Source organism: Hyperoodon ampullatus (assembly GCF_949752795.1).
Source record: "Hyperoodon ampullatus genome assembly, chromosome: 7".
NCBI lineage: Eukaryota > Metazoa > Chordata > Mammalia > Artiodactyla > Ziphiidae > Hyperoodon > Hyperoodon ampullatus.
In genome coordinates this window covers 104166641-104186922 of record NC_136920.1, presented here as the reverse complement: position 1 = coordinate 104186922, position 20282 = coordinate 104166641, and the positions used below count along the sequence as shown (strand labels likewise).

Genomic DNA, 20282 nt, shown 5'->3' with positions numbered 1-20282 from the left:
ACACTTTTCCTGCCTCAGATAAGTACAGATATGTCAAATGGCAGCAGGTTTCACATGACCATGATGCTGCAGACATAAACAATGAAAGCTAACATGCTAAATGACAGCATCATTGAGCAGCTGAAACAGTTCCAGCAACAACCTTCTAATGGTTATACATCTTGTTATATAAGAAAAACAAACCCTTGTTTGCTTAAGCCACTGTAAATTGAGGTTTCAGTTACTTGCAGCCATATCCAATCTAACAGATAAATCAACCAAAGGAATCATCTTAGAATCCACTGAACATAATATATTTCTTGACTTCCTTAATCTTTTTAGAATTGCTCCTACATATAAGTCCCTCTCATTTCTCTCCTCTTATCTGAATTCCATCTTTTGTTAAATGTTATCTCCTTTCTGAGAGATTCTATTATCTTAGTCTACATTGATCCCCTTTCTATTTTGATGGTATTTACAGCCTAAAGTTTGAAACTTTTATCTTATACCTGGGGAATGCGACCCTCTTGTTGTTCTATTGTTTGATTTTTGTGCTGTTATGTTTGCACTATATCCCTTTATTGGATGCTAAACTTCTAGAAGGCAAACACTGCACTCATATTTCTGTTTCTAGTATCTAAGGAAGCGTTTTCTAGATATAAACAGTAAATAAGTATTTGTCTTGACAATGACAACAATAATAATGTTGTTAGAGGATATTTGGGGGAATCTGGTAAGACATCTGGCCATGGGTTCTAGAGCAGAGGCTAGACTAGATGGATTTGCCAAGTCAGCCATAGCCTGAGGGAGAACCAAGAAGGGCAGAAATTTAGCAGGTATGTGACTTTAACAAGTTACTTAGTGTCTGCACACTTCATTTTTTCTTCTATAAAATGAAGATGAAGATTAGAAATAATATTGGTAAGCACATGCCCCAGTGCTTGCCACATGATAGGCATTAGAACCATTAGAATTCAGCTTGAATCTCCTAGTATATATGGCAACCAAATTATAAGATATTTTTTCAGTGTCAAGAAATGATAAATTTGCATATTTTCCTTAACAAAATGGATGCAAGGAAAGAGAGAACAATACATTTAAAATGCACTGGACTAGTAAACAAGATCTGGTTCTAACTCTAATTCAGTGGCAAACCTACATCTAATTCAGGTAAGTCTGAATATCAGTATTCTGTTTGTAAAATACAGATAATGAGACTTGATTTATTTGCCTTGTAGAGTTATTACAAAAATCATGTGAAATAATGTATGAAAATTTACCTTGAGAAATACAAAGCATTAATATTGGGGCTTCCCTGGTGGTGCGGCGGTTGAGAATCTGCCTGCTAATGCAGGGGACACGGGTTCGAGCCCTGGTCTGGGAGGATTCCACATGCTGTGGAGCAACTGGGCCCGTGAGCCACAACTATTGAGCCTGTGCGTCTGGAGCCTGTGCTCTGCAACAAGAGAGGCCGCGATAGTGAGAGGCCCACACACCGTGATGAAGAGTGGACCCTTCTTGCCACAACTAGAGTAAGCCCTCGCACAGAAACGAAGACCCAACACAGAAAAAATTAATTAATTAATTAATAATATTAACTTAGGGGCAGAGAAGGGAATCTATAGATTTGAGAATCAGCAGCAGATGCAAATTTATTCATAACTTGAAAAATCTTACCCAAATTTCAAATTCCCATTGAGTGATTTAGCAAAACTAACACTTGAAGAAAGTGTTCAATGACAAAATGAGATAGGCTTTAAGTGGAACTGAGATGAAATTAAAACAGAAAATTCATTTCCCTTGAGTGAAATGCAAATGCATTTAAATGCACAAAATGATAGTACTATTTCATTTTTTAAGGGACACTTGTGCAAAACATTAACCACATTTACAAGTACTGTGAAGACTTCATACCTACAGTGTTAGAATAGAAGAGATGGGGACAGTAGTTCTATCTGCTATGGATGTGCCATACTATGGGTGAGCTCTCAAATTCATGCTCTGCTTGAAGAGGTATAGAGTCAGGATCAAAAAATAAAAACTGTCCATCAATACCAGTTATCACTTTATTTCAAAAATGCTTAGAGATATGATCAAGCATTTTTGTTTATTTGGGGATGGGGTAGGGTGAGGAAGAATGTGCAAATGATAAAAAATAATCATGCAAAACTAGATTTGTCTGAAAGGCATAAAGTGTTAACTGTGCCATAGCTCTTTCCCACCTTGAGTCAGCAGGCCTTTCTGGAAGAGTCGTAACAGTGAGGGAATTCTATAATTCCAGTGCATTTGACATTTCCCTTCTGAGATGATCATTCTGCCTTCTTGATGGAATTCTCCCTCATTTTCCCAGATGGAAGGACTTGCTTGTTCTTTTAAATTACTGGAGCAGATCTAATCTGTGCTAACCATCTGGGTGCTTTTTACCCCCTTGTAGTGAAGTATTGGTGTGCATGTCCTATGTCCCACAGTAGGTTGTGAACCCTTTAAAGATCCGTTAAATATAATTTTTGAACCCTACTCCAAGGGTTTCCAGGACAATGTGTTTAATGAAGAAAATAAACAATAAACACATTGGCTAATGGGTAAATTATGCCACCTGAGCCTCTAGCTTTGCTAGAACTCTAACCAGTGGTTATTAGTCTGAAGCTCATTGGCTCCTACAAGGTCTATGAGTGATCTTTCATGGTATTCATGAATCCTAGTTTTGTCTATATAACCATGTATCTCCCTATGTTAATTTGGTCTGGTAAGATGAATAATCTATGACTTTCATCAGAATTTCAAAAAGAGTTAAGAAATCATTTCATCTTTTTATTGTAGACTTTCATCCAATAGTTCATGACTTTGGCTGCACATTAGACAGTTTTTAAAATATATGGGTACCACTTCAAAAACTATGATATAATTGATCTGGGGTGAAGTTTAAGCACAAGTACTTTATAAAAAAATCCCTAGAAGATTCTATTGTGCAAACACGGTTGGTCCTCAATCTCAGAATTGCTTTTAGTCATTGGATATTGAAGCTCTCATGGGCTAACCTGCTACAGTGACCCCCATTCTGCAGATGTTCTGCCCATTTCTTCAAGTAGTAATTGTCTAGGGCATGCTCTTAATTCAGTGCTTAATCAGGGACCTTTGTGCCTCCGACTCCAAAACACTTCCTTAGGTTATTTAAAATTTCTGTCACTATTCTCAATGCCCTCTTAATCTTTTGATTCTAGCAGGCAACACAGCTTACTTTCTTAATATCAGCTGTGTACCTAGGGAAAGAAAATGTATTAACTGCAGTTTTCAGGGGAACATGTCCATACATGGTAACGTTTAAGCAAAATAAATAAATAAATAAAATAACCTTGGAACGAATAGGACTAGTGATAATTAGAACAGTCCCTTCAGACAGCTGGTGTCATAACCCAGGCAAGAGCAGCCTTTTGTCCATTGGGTTTGATTTCATGACTTACAAGGAGATTCAAAGTTTGATTTCCTTCTCGCATTTCCCCCACATTAAGAATTGGCAGCATTTGGAATGGAAACAGATTTCTGGGACATTGTCAGATATCTTCTGGGGATTCTTCATGACTACAGTGTTTTTCTCAATTTGCCATTTCCTATAATTAGGCAGCACATTGCACATCTGATTCCTTGAGACATAATTATTCAGTGTGGATCATACAGACTCTTTGCTTCTCTGCCTTTCTGAGGCAACCTCTTTGGACATTTCACTCCTTATTAGCAATTCAGCCAAACTGTGAGATGTAGAGGAATCAAAAAAGAAATTCAAATCTAAGTGTTTTTCTTTCTCGCGTTTGTTCATGATCAGGTAGGTAAAGAGGTCAGATTCCACAGCTCAGGTTTAATTTATAATTGCCCACGGATGTACAATATATTTACACCATCCCAGTCCGAACCATACAGAAATTTTTAAAAGCTTAGCTTACTTCATAAACGTCTTTTTAAGCTACATTTTTCTTCCTTTGCTGAAAGTGGCAAGTGATTTTTAACTTTTACTTTTACTGCCCCTGAATGACTCTTCTCATGCTAAAGGTCATAACACCAGTGACCGCTTGTGTGTGACCATGATGATCTGACCAACATAAAAGATGACCGGAGAGAAGAAGAAGGAAAGTGCAAGGTCTGGGCCGGCGGGTTTTGTCAGGTCGGGTGGACCGGACCACCCCCTCGGCCGCAGCAGCTCTTGTCCCCGCCGGCATTCTCCGCCTAGTCGCCTGGCAGTCGCCGATATGCAGCAGGGCGGCAGCAAGTGGCAGCTTCACCGCCACCATGGTGCCCGAGAGGAAGCTCAACTCCGCCGAGGGGGCGGCGAAGGAGGAGCCCAAGAGGAGATCGGCGAGGTTGTCAGCTAAACCAGCTCCTGCAAAAGTGGAAACGAAGCCCAAAAAGGCGGCAGGAAAGAATAAATCTTCAGACAAAAGTGCAAACAAAAGGGAAAAGGGGAGCAAAGGGAAAACAGGCTGAAGAGGCTAACGAAGAGACTAAAGAAGATGTACCTGCAGAAAATGGAGGAACTAAAAACGAGGAGAGCCCAGCTTCTGAGGAAGCAGGAAAGAAAGAAGCCAAGTCTGATTAATATCACACACCTGGTCCTATCAGTGGTCCCTGTCTCTCTTCTTGCACAATCCAGAGGAATATTTTTATCAACTATTTTGTAAATGCGTTTTTTAGTAGCTCTAGAAACATTTTTAAAAAGGAGGGAATACCCCCTCATCGCAAATTTTTTACCCTTAAAAATTTTTTAAGGGTAATTTTTTTTTAAAGGTGAAATCATTTGCTGGTCGTTTATTTTTGGTACAACCAGAAAATAGTGGGATATTGAATATGGGAGGCTTTGATTGTCTTTGATGTCAGCTTAACATTCCACAGATGGGGGTAGCTTTTATATACTATAATACACAGCATACTAAATGGCATTTGGAGTAAGTTGTGCATTTAATGTCTTGAACACTTTTTTTTAAAAATTTTTGTTGGAGTGTGGTTGCTTTACAGTGTTGTGTTGGTTTATACTGTGTGGCAAGGTGAATCAGCTGTACATATTCATGCATCCCCTCTTTTTTGGATTTCCTTCTAATTTAGGTCACCACGAAGCACTGGGTAGGGTTCCCTGTGCTGTGCGGTAGGTTCTCGTTAGCTATCTATTTTATGCATAGTATCAGTAATGTATATATGTCAATCCCAATCTCCCAATTCATCCCACCCTCCCACTCCCAACTTTAAATTACTTCTCTTCCCATATTGTTTTTGGTTGAATTTTTCCTAAAGCAAACCACTCACTCCTTGATCTTGGCTCTCCTTGTCAGAATTTTGTGTGTTCTGTAACATCTTTGGTCGCGGTAGTACAGTTCTAGTAACTTTGTTAATGTACAGTGAACAATTGACAATTTGAGCATGTACAGTATATGATATTAAATTGTGAGTTAGTGGGACTTATGACGGAACAGCATATCAATATTTGAAGATATTGGTACTTGCTATCCTGCTAAGGAAAATTTGCCTCCAAATTTTAAGCTGGAAATTCACTGCAATAACTGTTCAGAAAAGAACCATAACTACAGGATTTTTTAGATTTTTGGTACGTATGTTAAGAATTGTGTACAAGGACTTCCCTTGTGGTGCAGTGGTTAAGAATAGCTGCCAATGCAGGGGACACGGGTTCGAGCCCTTGTCCGGGAAGATCCCACATGCCGCAGAGCAACTAAGCCCGTGCGCCACAACTACGGAGCCACATGCCGCAACTACTGAAGCCCACATGCCTAGAGACCGTGCTCTGCAACAAAGAGAAGCCACCACAATGAGAAGCCCGGCACCGCAACGGAGAGTAACCCCCACTCACTGCAACTAGAGAAAACCCGTGCACAGCAACGAAGACCCAGTGCAGCCAAAAATAAATTATTTAATTAATTAACTTAAAAAAAAAGAATTGTGTACAAATTGAAATGTCTGAGTACTGATTCTCAAAAGAACCAATAAAATCTCAATTTTGAAAGAAAAATAAATAAATAAAGATATGTAGCAGAAAATAAAAATTGCAAGGTCGTATATATAAGGAGGAGTAATTATGCAAGCAGAGGCTAAGGAGTAAGTGGCTAAAATGTGACCAAAATATGTCTGTGAATAAAGAAAATCACAAAACCAATAGAAACGTCTGTATTTGTACGTCAGTTGGTAGTTCCAGTAGAGCACCCACAGCATGTTGAGTGTTCAGAAATCAACCTAAATGGGATGTGTAATCATGAACAAACAATGGCAGGATACGAACAGGACTAGCAGCCTTTACACTCACTGAAAACCAGTCACCGGGAGTGCAGATGCGGTTCCAATTATGAAATATATAGATCCTCAAGAACCTTAGAAAAATAAAGCTTATTTGTAAAGCATGTTTCCCTTCCCATCAGCCTTCCTTCTGAGGATGTTAATTTATACTGCTAAGGCTTTAGGGGAGTACTATGACATAGAAATTTAAGATATGGTTTTCAGAGTTAGATAGCCCAGGTTCAAGTGCAAATTCTCCCATTTATTAGCTGTGTGATTCTGATATCTTTTTTTACCTCTGTAAGCTTGGCACAAATAAGTATTAATATCTATTAGCTTCTATTATTATATCATTATTATTACTATAACAACCATCAGAAATATTATTTACTAAGCATTTAGTGTTATCTTAGGCACTGAGTTAGTTAATGGACTGAGCTCCTGACATCTGAAAACAGTCTGACATAATAAAGTAAGTTTTCATGATGTGGAGATTTTGACTTCAGTCAGAATCCTACCAATTGTTCCTTTGTGACTTGGGGCAAGTTGCCTTGCCATTTTAAAATTTCAATTTCTTCATTATAAAAATGGAGGTAATAACACCTACCTAACAGTTCTATAAGAGTTAAATGATGATAAGATAACATCTGCTACATGGTTAGTGAGATGTCTGCTGTATAATGGGCTCACAAAATAGCAATGACCCTTTTTACCCTCTGCAATCTTCCATCCACCAAATGACAAGGTTGAAGTGGAAAGTGGCCAGGCACATTCTGACCCAAGCATAAGCACTGAGTAACTGCACAAACTAAAGTAAGATTGAATGCACATGCATGGTCAGATGAGGGATCAGAGTAGAACAAGGAGTGATGAAACCACCATCGAACAGCGAACAGCCAGCATTGATGGCTGTTATATTAATAATAATAATAATATAATAATAGAAGCTAATAGATATTAATACTTATTTGTGCCAAGCTTACAGAGGTATAAAAGATATCAGAATCACACAGCTAATAAGTGGGAGAATTTGCACTTGAACTCTGGGCTATCTAACTTTAGACATAGAAAGGTCAAGAAATATTAATTATTAGTGGGTGAGATTATTTTAAACAATGTCTTATAAGAAAACATAGGGAAAAGCTAATTTCTGTAGACTTCCAAAGACCTTATAAAGACATGAGAGTTAACCATCTTGTAAATATACCTCCAATTGACTGGCATATTTAGAAGATTTGTCTATTTTATAACATCTAGTACTGAAAGACTGTGCAGAGGTCCAATGGATGCAAAAGACTTATTTTGTTGCTATTGTTCTAAATATAACCATCAGAAAATTAATAAGGTGGGTCAGTTAAGTTGGCCTTTTCATGATGATGTATATCTTGCTTATTTAATTAGTGTCCATTGTCTTCATTACAATTAGCATTTCAAAATGGTATTGATTGAGAACTGAATTGGCCACAAAACACTGTATTTGTGTTTACACATTTATTCTCAAGATTAATTTTTAAAATAAAATCTCCTTTTTTGGGCTTCCCTGGTGGCGCAGTGGTTGAGAGTTCGCCTGCCGATGCAGGGGACACGGGTTCGTGCCCTGGTCCGGGAGGATCCCGCGTGCCGCGGAGCGGCTGGGCCCGTGAGCCATGGCCGCTGAGCCTGCGCGTCCGGAGCTTGTGCTCCACAACGGGAGAGGCCACAACAGTGAGAGGCCCGCGTACTGCAAAAAAAAAAAAAAAAAAAAAAAAAAAAAAAAAAAAAAAAAAAATTTCCTTTTTTATGGGCTGTCTCTAACAAAAATGGTTAAATAAACAAATCATTAGGCTAAGAACAGAAGTGCCTCCACAAGTCCAATAACCCAATTTAACTCATTACTGATGGATCTTAGGCATAACATATGACATCCAACTTTCCAGAAAGCAAAACGTCTGCACAGTTTTGTCAATTATTATAACGAATGATAGCTTACAAATATGTTAAACCAAGAGAAAGAAAGCAAAGTTGTAACATGTCACTGGCTCTTGTTTTCTGAGATCCATTCTCTTCCCTCTGTCAGTAAATTAGCTTATTTCTGTTGGATTACATAAATACAGCATGCTGTAATCAGTATCTGCCCTGTATGAACATGCTTTTAGGAACAGGCAGTGGCTGTAATACTTGTTATTCAAACTTCCAATTTTTCTTCTATTGAATAATAACTTTATTTGTAACATTAGTGTTGATTTCATTCCAACCTCTTTTCTCAATATACAGGAAGATTGGGCTCCAGAGGCCCTTTTAAAAATACAGTAAAAAAACAGTTAGGAATTATTTTCTAGTAATGTAGGCAGGAGGAGATTTCTTCCCAAGGACAAAGCATGAACTCCCAACACTTGCCCTCCTGGGGCCTTAACTGAGTTCTGAGTGCTCTTGCTGAGTCAACTTTGGGAAAGCAGTCAGGTCCCGTTGTACTCAATAGATGTGCCTGGCATATAAGAGAGAAGATCACACCATCAAGGGCGTTGAAAATATTATTTTGCAAACCTTAGTTAAAAGGTATGACAGACATGAGACAAAGGGCCTTGGTTTATTTCTCAGAGAAATTGTCTAAAGGAGACATAGATTTGGAGAGTAGGAGGCAGTTGTTCCCACTCTTGGCTGCTTTGCTACCTAAAAAAAAAATTACCTTGACAAAGTGATTTCTAATTTCTCTCTTTCTGTGGAAGCAATACTCAAGAATTATCATATAGTGTCCTACATATACTCAGGGTGGGAAAGCAAAAATATTAGAATTTGTCCTGTTACAATGTATATTCTAGGAAAACACATTGGTAACCCTAGTATGGGCTATAATTAACTTTTTTTTCTGACATTCATAGGGTTTTTTAAAAAATAAATATTGTTTTTAATATCTTTAGTAGAGTATAATTGCTTTACAATGGTGTGTTAGTTTCTGCTGTATAACAAAGTGAATCAGCTATACATATACATATGTCCCCATATCTCCTCCCTCTTACCTCTCCCTCCCACCCTCCCTATCCCAACCCTCTAGGTGGACACAAAGCACTGAGCTAATCTTCCTGGGCTATGTGGCTTCTTCCTACTAGTTATCTATGTTACATTTGGTAGTGTATATATGTCCATGTCACTCTCTAACTTTGTCCCACCTTACCCTTCCCCCTCCTCATGTCTCCAAGTCCATTCTCTACATCTGGGTCTTTATTCCTGTCTTGTCCCAAGTTTCTTCAGACCATTTTTTTTTTTTTAGATTCCATATATATGTGTTAACATATGGTATTTGTTTTTCTCTTTCTGACTTACTTCACTCTGTATGACAGTCTCTAAGCCCATCCACCTCACTAAAAACAACTCAATTTCATTTCTTTTTATGGCTAATATTCCACTGTATATATGTGCCACACCTTCTTTATCCATTAATCTGTGGATGGACACTTAGGTTGCTTCCATGTCTTAGCTATTGTAAATAAAGCTGCAATGAATATTGTGATAAATGACTCCTTTTGAATTATGGTTTTCTTAGGGTATATGCCCAGTAGTGGGATCTGTGTCATATGGTAGTTCTAGTTTAAGTTTTTTAAGGAACCTCCATACTGTTCTCCATAGTGGCTGTATGAATTTACATTCCCACCAACAGTGCAAGAGGGTTCCCTTTACTCCACAACCTCTCCAGCATTTATTGTCTGTAGATTTTTTAAGATGGCCATTCTGATCTGTGTGAGGTGATACCTAATTGTAGTTTTGATTTGAATTTCTCTAATGATTAGTGATGTTGAGTATCGTTTCATGTGTTTGTTGGCAATCTGTATATCTTCTTTGGAGAAAAGTCTATTTAGGTCTTCTGCCCATTTTTGGATGGCATTGTTTGTTTTTCTTGATATTGAGCTGCATGAGCTGCTTGTAAATTTTGGAGATTAATCCTTTGTCAGTTGCTTCATTCACAAATATTTTCTCCCATTCTGAGTGTTGTCTTTTCATCTGGTTTATGGTTTCCTTTGCTGTGCAAAAACCTTAAGTTGTATTAGGTCACATTTGTTTATTTTTGTTTTTATTTCTATTTCCCTAGGAGGTGATTCAAATAGGATCTTTCTATGATTTATGTCATGGAGTGTTCTGCCTATGTTTTCCTCTAAGAGTTCTATAGTGTCTGGCCTTACATTTAAGTCTTTAATCCATTTTGAGTTTATTTTTGTGTATTGTGTAAGGCAGTGTACTAATTTCATTCTTTTACATGTAGCTGTCCAGTTTTCCCAGCACCACTTATTGAAGAGGCTGTCTTTTCTCCATTGTATATTCTTGCCTCCTTTATCAAAGTCAAGGTGATCGTATGTGCATGGGTTTATCTCTGGGCTTTCTATCCTGTTCCATTGATCTATATTTCTATTTTTGTGTCAGTACCAGACTGTCTTGATTACTGTAGCTATGTAGTATAGTCTGAAGTCCGGGAACCGATTCCTCCTGCTCTGTTTTTCTGTCTCAAGATTGTTTTGGCTATTTGGGGTCTTTTGTGTTTCCATACAAATTGTGAAATTTTTTGCACTAGTTCTATGAAAATGCCATTGGTAGTCTGACAGGGATTGCACTGAATCTGTAGATTGCTTTGGGTAGTAGAGTCATTTTCACAATGTTGATTCTTCCAATCCAAGAACATGGTATATTTCTCCATCTGTTTGTATCATCATTAATATCTTTCATCACTGTCTTATAGTTTTCTGCATACAGGTCTTTTGTCTCCTTAAGTAGGTTTATTGTTAGGTATTTTATTCGTTTTGTTGCAATGGTAAATGAGAGTGTTTCCTTAATTTCTTTCAGATTTTTCATCATTAGTGTATAGGAATGCCAGAGATTTCTGTGCATCAATTTTGTATCCTGCTACTTTACCAAATTCATTGATTAGCTCTAGTAGTTTTCTGGTAGCATCTTTAGGATTCTCTATGTATAGTATCATGCCATCTGCAAACAGTGATAGTTGTACTTCTTCTTTTCTGATTTGGATTCTTACTTCTTTTTCTTCTCTGATTGCTGTGGCTAAAACTCCCAAAACTATGTTGAATAATAGTAGTGAGAGTGGGCCACCTTGTCTTTTTCCTGATCTTAGTGGAAATGCTTTCAGTTTTTCACCATTGAGAAGGATGTTGGTTGTGGGTTTTCATATATGGCCTTTATTATGTTGAGGTAAGTTCCCTCTATGCCTACTTTCTAGAGGGTTTTTATCATAAATGGGTGTCGAACTTTTTCAAAAGCTTTTTCTGCATCTATTGAGATGATCTACTTTTTTTTCCCTTCGATTTTTAAATATGGTTTATAACATTGATTGATTTTTATATATTGAAGAATCCTTGCATTCCTGGAATAAACCCCACTTGATCATGGTGTATGATCCTTTTAATGTGCTGTTGGATTCTATTTGCTAGTGTTTTATTAAGGATTTTTGCATCTATGTTCATCAGTTATATTGGCCTGTAGTTTTCTTTTTTTGTGTGACATCTTTTTCTGGTTTTGGTATAGGAGTGAAGGTGGCCTCATAGAATGAGTTTGGGAGTGTTCCTCCCCATGCTATATTTTGGAAGAGTTTGAGAAGGATAGGTGTTAGCTCTTCTCTAAATGTTTGATAGAATTCCCCTGGGAAGCTATCTGGGTCCTCGGCTTTTTTTTGTTGGAAGATTTTTAATCACAGTTTCACTTTCAGTGCTTGTGATTGGTCTGTTTATATTTTGTATTTCTTCCTTGTTCAAACTCAGAAGTTTGTGCTTTTCTAAGAATTTGTCCATTTTTTCCAGGTTGTCCATTTTATTGGCATAGAGTTGCTTGTAGTAATCTCTCATGATCCTTTGTATTTCTGCAGTGTCACTTGTTACTTCTTCTTTTTCAGTTCTAATTCTATAAATTTGAGTCTTCTCCCTTTGTTTCTGGATGAGTCTGGTGAACGGTTTATCAATTTTTTAAATCTTCTCAAAGAACCATCTTTTAGTTTTATTGATATTTGCTATCATTTCCTTCATTTATTTTTCATTTATTTCTGATGTCTTTCCTTCTGCTAACTTTGGGGTTTTTTGTTCTCCTTTCTCTAATTGCTTTAGGTGTAAGGTTAGATTGTTTATTTGAGATGTTCCTTGTTTCTTGAAGTAGGATTTCAGTGCTATAAACTTCCCTCTTAAAACTGTTTTTGCTTCATCCCATAGGTTTTGGATCATCGTGTTTTCATGGTCATTTGTCTCTTGATATTTTTTAATTTCCTCTTTGATTTCTCTGTGATCTCTTGGTTTTCTATTAGTGTAGTGTTTACCTTCCATGTGTTTGTGTTTTTTACATTTTTTTTCCTGTAATTTATTTCTAATCTCAGAGTGTTGAGGTAGGAGGAGATGTGTAGCACAATTTCAATTTTCTTAAATTTACCAAGGCTTATTTTGTGACCCGGGATTTGATCTATCCTGGAGAATGTTCCGTGTACACTTGAGAAGTGTAATCTGGAGTTTTTGGATGGAATGTCCTATTAATATCAATTAAGTCCGTCTTGTTTAATGTATCATTTAAAGCTTGTGTTTCCTTTTTTATTTTCCTTTTGGATGATCTGCCCATTGGTGAAAGTGGGGTGTTAAAGTCCCATACTATGTTTTTGTTACTGTTGATTTCCCGTTTTATGGCTGTTAGTATTTGCCTTATGTATTGAGGTGCTCCTGTTTTGGGTGCACAAATATTTACAATTGTTATATCTTCTTGGATTGATCCTTAGATCATTATGTAGTGTCCTTCTTTGTCTCCTTAATAGTCTTTGTTTTAAAGTCTATTTTGTCTGATATGAGAATTGCTACTCCAGCTTTCTTTTGATTTCCATTTGCATGGAATAGCTTTTTCCATCTCCTACCTTTTAGTCTGTATGTGTCCCTAGGTCTGAAGTGGGTTTCTTGTAGACAGCATATATACAGGTCTTGTTTTTGTATCCATTCAGTCAACCTATATCTTTTGGTTTGAGCATTTAATCCATTTATATTTAAGGGAGTTATCGATATGTATGTTCCTATTACCATTTTCTTAATTGTTTTGGGTTTGTTATTGTAGTTCTTTTCCTTTTCTTGTGTTTCCTGCCTAGAGAAGTTCCTTTATCATTTGTTGTATAGCTGGTTTGGTGGTGCTGAATTCTCTTAGCTTTTGCTTTTCTGTAAATGTTTTAATTTCTCTGTCAAATCTGAATGAGATACTTGCTGAGTAGAGTAATCTTGGTTGTAGGTTTTTCACTTTCATTACTTTAAATATGTCCTTCCACTGAAGAGTTTGCACTTGAAGAGTTTCTGTTGAAAGGTCAGCTGTTAACCTTAAGGGGATTCCCTTGTATATTATTTGTTTCTTTTCCCTTGCTGCTTTTAATATTTATTCTTTGTATTTAATTTTTGATAGTTTGATTAATATGTGTCTTGGCATGTTTCTCCTTGGATTTGTCCTGTGTGGGACTCTCTGTGCTTCCTGGACTTGCTTTACTATCTCCTTTCCCATATTAGGGAAGTTTTCAAGTATAATCTTTTCAAATATTTTTTCCATCCCTTTTCATTTTGCTTCATCTTCTGGGACCCCTATAATTTAAATGTTGGTGAATTCAATGTTGTCCCAGAAGCCTCTAAGATTGTCCTCAATTCTTTTCATTCTTTTTCTTTATTACACTCTGTGATAGTTATTTCCACTATTTTATCTTCCAGGTCACTTATGCTTTCTTCTGCCTCAGTTATTCTGCTATTGATTCCTTCTAAAGAATTTTTAATTTCATTTATTGTGTTGTTCATCATTGCTTGTTTGCTCTTTAGTTCCTCTAGGTCCTTGTTGAACGTTTCTTGTATTTTCTCCATTCTATTTCCAAGATGTTGGATTATCTTTACTAGAATTATTCTGAATTCATTTTCAGGGAGACTACCTATTTCCTCTTCATTTTTTTGGTCTGGTGGGGTTTTACCTTGCTCCTTCATCTGCTGTGTATTTCTCTCTCTTCTTATTTTGCTTAACTTACTGTATTTGGTGTCTCCTTTTCATAGGCTGCTGGGCCGTTGTTCCCGTTTTTTTGGCATCTGCTGTCAGTGGGTTAAGGTAGTTAAGTGGGTTGTGTAGGCTTCCTGGTGGATGGGACTGGTGCCTGTGTTCTTGTGGATGAAGCTGTATCTTGCCTTTTTGTTGAGCAGGACCATGACTGGTGGTATGTTTTGGGGTGTTTGTGAACTTATTATTATTTTAGGCAGCCTCTCTGCTAATGGGTGTGGTTGTGTTCCTGTCTTGCTAGTTGTTTGGCATATGGTGTCCAGCACTGTATCTTGCTGGTCGCTCAGTGGAGCTGGGTCTTAGTGTTGAATTGGAGGTGTCTGGGAGAGCTTTTGCCATTTGATATTATGTGGAGCCGGGAGGTCTCTGGTGGACCAGTGTCCTGAACTCGGCCCTCCCACCTCAGAGAGACATGCCTCACATCTGGCCAGAGCACCTAAACCCTGTCAGCCACATGGCTCAGAAGCAAAGTGAGAAAAAACAGAAAGAAAGAAAGAAAGAAAGAAAGAAAGAAAGAAAGAAAGAAAGAAAGAAAGAAAAGAAAAGTGTTTTTGTTTGTTTGTTTTTTTATACTGCCAGTTCTTATTAGTCATCAATCTTATACACATCAGTGTATACATGTCAAGCCCAATAGCCCAATTCAGCACACCAACATCCCCAACCCACTGCAGTTTTCCGACCTTGGTGTCCATACCTTTGTTCTCTACATCTCTGTCTCAACTTCTGCCTTGCAAACTGGTTCATCTCTACCATTTTTCTAGGTTCCACATACATGCGTTAATATATGATATTTGTTTTTCTCTTTATGACTGACTTCCCTCTGTATGACAGTCTCTAGACCCAACCACGTCTCAATGAATGACTTAATTTCATTCCTTTTCATGACTGAATAATATTCCATTGTATATATGTACCACAACTTTTTTATCCATTCGTATGTCGATGGGCATTTAGGTTGCTTCCATGACCTGGCTATTGTAAATAGTGCAGCAATGAACACTGGGGTGCATGTCTCTTTTTGAATTATGGTTTTCTCTGGGTATATGCCCTGTAGTGGGATTGCTGGATCATATGGTAATTCTAGTTTTAGTTTTATAAGGAGCCTCCATACTGTTCTCCATAGTGGCTGTATCAATTTACATTCCCACCAACAGTGCAAGAGGGTTCCCTTTTCTCCACACCCTCTCCAACATTTGTTGTTTGTAGATTTTCTGATGATGCCCATTCTAACTGGTGTGAGGTGATACCTCATTGTAGTTTTGATCTGCATTTCTCTAGTAATTAGTGATGTTGAGCAGCTTTTCATGTGCTTCTTGGCCATCTGTATGTCTTCTTTGGAGAAATGTCTATTTAGGTCTTCTGCCAATTTTTGGATTGGGTTGTTAGTTTCTTTAATATTGAACTGCATGAGCTGTTTATATATTTTGGAGATTAATCCTTTGTCCATTGATTCATTTGCATATATTTTCTCCAATTCTGAGGGTTGTCTTTTCATCTTGTTTATGGTTTCCTTTGCTGTGAAAAAGCTTTGAAGTTTCATTAGGTCCCATTCGTTTATTTTTGTTTTTATTTCCATTACTCTAGGAGGTGGATCAAAAAAGATCTTGCTGTAATTTATGTCAAAGAGTGTTCTTCCTATGTTCTCCTTTAAGAGTTTTATAGTGTCCAGTCTTACATTTAGGCCTATAATGTATTTTGAGTTTATTTTTGTGTATGGTGTTTGGGAGTGTTCTAATTTCATTCTTTTACATGTAGCTGTCCAGCTTTCCCAGCACCACTTATTGAAGAGACTGTCTTTTCTCCATTGTGTATCTTTGGCTTCTTTGTTAGATTAGTTGACCATAGGTGCGTGGGTTTATCTCTGGGTTTTCTATCTTTTTCCATTGATCTATATTTCTGTTTCTGTGCCAGTACCATATTGTCTTGATTACTGTAGCTTTGTAGTATAGTTTGAAGTCAGGGAGTCTGATTCCTCCAGCTCCATTTTTTCCCTCAAGACTGCTTTGGTTATTTGGGGCCTTTTGTACCTCCATACAAATTTGAAGATGATTTGTTCTAGTTCCATAAAATATGCCATTGGTAATTTGATAAGGATTGCATTGAATCTGTAGGTTGCTTTTGGTAGTATAGTCATTTTCACAATATTGATTCTTCCAATCCAAGAACATGGTATATCTCTCCATCTGTTGGTATCATCTTTAATTTCTTTCAGCAGTGTCTTATAGTTTTCTGTATACAGGTCTTTTGTTTCCCTAGGTAGGTTTATTCCTAGATATTTTATTCTTTTTGTTGCAATGGCAAATGGGAGTGTTTCTATAATTTCTGTTTCAGATTCTTCATCATTAGTATATAGGAATGCAAGAGATTTCTGTGCATTAATTATGTATCCTACAACTTCACCAAATTCATTGATTATCTCTAGTAGTTTTCTGGTGGCATTTTTAGTATTCTCTATGTATTGTATCATGTCTTCTGCAAACAGTGACAGCTTGACATCTTCTTTTCCAATTTGTATTCCTTTTATTTCTTTTTCTTTTCTGATTGCCATGGCTAGGACTTCCAAAACTATGTTGAAAAATAGTGGTGAGAGTGGACATCCTTCTCTCATTCCTTACCTTAGAGGAAATGCTTTCAGTTTTTCACCATTGAGAATGATGTTTGCTGTGGGTTTATCATATATGGCCTTTATTATATTGAGGTAGGTTCACTTTATGCCCACTTTCTGGAGAGTTTTTATCATAAATGTGTATTGAATTTTGTCAAAAGCTTTTTCTGCACCTATTGAGGTGATCATACAGTTTTTATTCTTCAATTTGTTAATATGGTGTATCACATTGATTGATTTGCATATATTGAAGAATCCTTGCATTCCTGGGATAAATTCCACTTGATCTTGGTGTATGATCCTTTTAATGTGTTGCTGGATTCTGCTTGCTAGTTTTTTGTTGAGGATTTTTGCATCTATACTCATCACTGATATTGGTCTGTAATTTTCTTTTTTTGTAGTATCTTTGTCTGGTTTTGTTGTCAGGGTGATGGTGGCCTCATAGAATGAGTTTGGGAGTGTTCTTACTTCTGCAATTTTTTTTTTTTTCTTTTTGTGGTACGCAGGCTCTCACTGATGTGGCCTCTCCCATTGTGGAGCACAGGCTCCGCACGTGCAGGCTCAATGGCCATGTCTCACGGGCCCAGCTGCTCCACAGCATATGGGATCTTCCCGGACTGGGGCATGAAACTGTGTCCCCTGCATTGGCAGGCAGACTCTCAACCACTGTGCCACCAGGAATGCCCCACTCCTCTGTAGTTTTTTGGAAGAGTTTGAAAAGGATTGGTATTATGTCTTCTCTAAACGTTTGATAGAATTCAACTGTGAAGCCATCTGGTCCTGGACTTTTGTTTGTTGGAAGATTTTTAGTCACCGTTTCAATTTCATTACTTGTGATTGGTCGCTCATATTTTCTGTATCTTCCTGGTTCAGTCATGGAAGGTTATACCTTTCTAAGAATTTGTCCATTTCTTCAAGGTTGTCCATTTTATTGGCATAGAGTTGCTTGTAGTACTCTTTTAGGATGCTTGTATTTCTGCGGTGTCGGTTGTAACTTCTCCTTTTTCATTTCTATTTTATTGGTTTGAGTCCTCTCCCTCTTTTTCTTGATGAGTCTGGCTAATGGTTTATCAATTTTGTTTATCTTCTCAAAGAACCAGCTTTTAGTTTTATTGCCCTTTGTTATTGTTTTCTTTGTTTCTATTTCATTTATTTCTGCTCTGATCTTTATGATTTCTTTCCTTCTGCTAACTTTGTGTTTTGTTTGTTCTTCTTTCTCTAGCTCCTTTAGGTATAAGTTTAGATTGTTTACTTGAGATTTTTCTTCTTTCTTGAGGTAGGCTTGTATAACTATAAAATTCCCTCTTAGAACTGCTTTTTCTGCATCCCATAGGTTTTGGATCATCGTGTTTTCATTGTCATTTGTCTCTAAGCATTTTTTGGTTTCCTCTTTGATTTCTTCAAAGTGATCTCTTGGTTACTTAGTAAAGTATTGTTTAGCCTCCATGTGTTTGTGTTTTTTACGGTTTTTTTTCCTGTAATTCATTTCTAATCTCATAGTGTTGTGGTCAGAAAAGATGCTTGATATGATTTCAATTTTCTTATATTTACTGAGGCTTGATTTGTGACCCAAGATGTGAACTATCTGAGGGAATGTTCCATACACACTTGAGAAGAAAGTGTAATCTGCTCTTTTCAGTTGGAATGTCCTATAAATATCAACTAAATCCATATGGTCTATTGTGTCATTTAAAGCTTCTGTTTCCTTACTTATTTTAATTTTGGATGATCTGTCCATTGGTGCAAATGAGGCGTTAAAATCCCTCACTATTATTGTGTCACTGTCGATATTCTCTTTTATAGCTGTCAGCAGTTGCCTTATATACTGAGGTGCTCCTATGTTGGGTGCATATATATTTATAATTGTTATATCTTCTTCCTGGATTGATCCATTGATCATTATGTAGCGTCCTTCCTTATCTCTTATAACATTGTTAATTTTAAAGTCTATTTTATCTGATATGAGTATAGCCACTCCAGCTTTCTTTTGATTTCCATTTGCATGGAATATCTTTTTCCATCCCCTCACTTTCAGTCTGTATGTGTCCCTAAGTCTGAAATGGGTTTCCTGTAGACATCATATATAGGGTTCTTGTTTTTGTATCCATTCAGCAAACCTGTGTCTTTTGATTGGAGCATTTAATCCATTCACATTTAAGGTAATTAAAAATATGTATGTTCCTATGACTATTTTGTTAATTGTTTTCAGTTTGTTTTTGTAGGTCCTTTTCTTCTCTTGTGTTTCCCACTTAGAGAAGTTCCTTTAGCATTTGTTGCAGAGCTGGTTTGCTGGTGCTGAATTCTCTTAGCTTTTGCTTGTCTGTAAAGCTTTTGATTTCTCCATCGAATCTGAATGAGATCATTGTTGGGTAGAGTAATCTTGGTTGTAGGTTCTTCCCTTTCATCACTTTAAATATATCATGCCACTCTCTTCTGCCTTGTAGAGTTTCTCTGAGAAATCAGCTGTTAACCTTATGGGAGTTCCCTTGTATGTCATTTGTCATTTTTCCCTTGCTGTTTTCAATAATTTTTCTTTTTAATTTTTGCCAGTTTGATTACTATGTGTCTCAGCGTGTTTCTCCTTGGGTTTATCCTGTATGGGACTCTCTGCTCTTCCTGGACTTGGGTCGCTCTTTCCTTTCCCATGTTAGGGAAGTTTTTGACTCTAATCTCTTCAAATATTTTCTCTGGTCGTTTTTCTCTCTCTTCTCCTTCTGGGACCCCTATAATGCAAATGTTATTGTGTTTAATGTTGTCCCAGAGGTCTCTTAGGCTGTCTTCATTTCTTTTCATTCTTTTTTCTTTGTTCTGTTCTGCAGCAGTGAATTCCACCATTCTGTCTTCCAGGTCACTTATCCGTTCTTCTGCCTCAGTTATTCTGCTATGGATTCCTTCTAGTGTAGTTTTCATTCCAGTTACTGTATTGTTCATCTCTGTTTGTTTGTTCTTTAATTCTTCTAGGTCTTTGTTAATCATTTCTTGCATCTTCTCGAACTTTGTCTCCATTCTTTTTCTGAGGTCTTGGATCATCTTCACTATCATTATTCTGAATTATTTTTCTGGAAGTTTACCTATCTCCACTTCATTTAGTGTTTTTCTGGGATTTTATCTTCTTCCTTCATCTGGTACATAGCCCTCTGCCTTTTCATCTTGTCTATCTTTCTGTGAATGTGTTTTTTTTTCACAGCCTGCAGGATTGTAGTTCTTCTTGCATCTGCTCTCTGCCCTCTGGTGAATCATAATAGTTTTTAAATTAAAAAAATATTATTGAAAATAAAAATGTAATAAAAAAGGAGAGAAAGAAGAGAGCAATCAAGCCAAAAAACAAGCTACCAATGATAGTAAGCGCCAAAAAGTATACTAAAACAAACAAACAAATAAACACGAAATACCCAACAGTCAGTACCTTAGG

At 37.1% G+C, this 20282-nt stretch overlaps 1 pseudogene across 1 annotated transcript; it reads left to right on the top strand.

The window, feature by feature from the left end:
- Positions 1 to 4260: 4260 nt before the first annotated feature.
- Positions 4261 to 4567, top strand: LOC307055677 (non-histone chromosomal protein HMG-14-like; annotated as a pseudogene). Its single transcript has one exon. The product of its transcript is annotated as a non-histone chromosomal protein HMG-14-like (transcript).
- The last annotated feature ends 15715 nt before the right edge of the window (positions 4568 to 20282 follow it).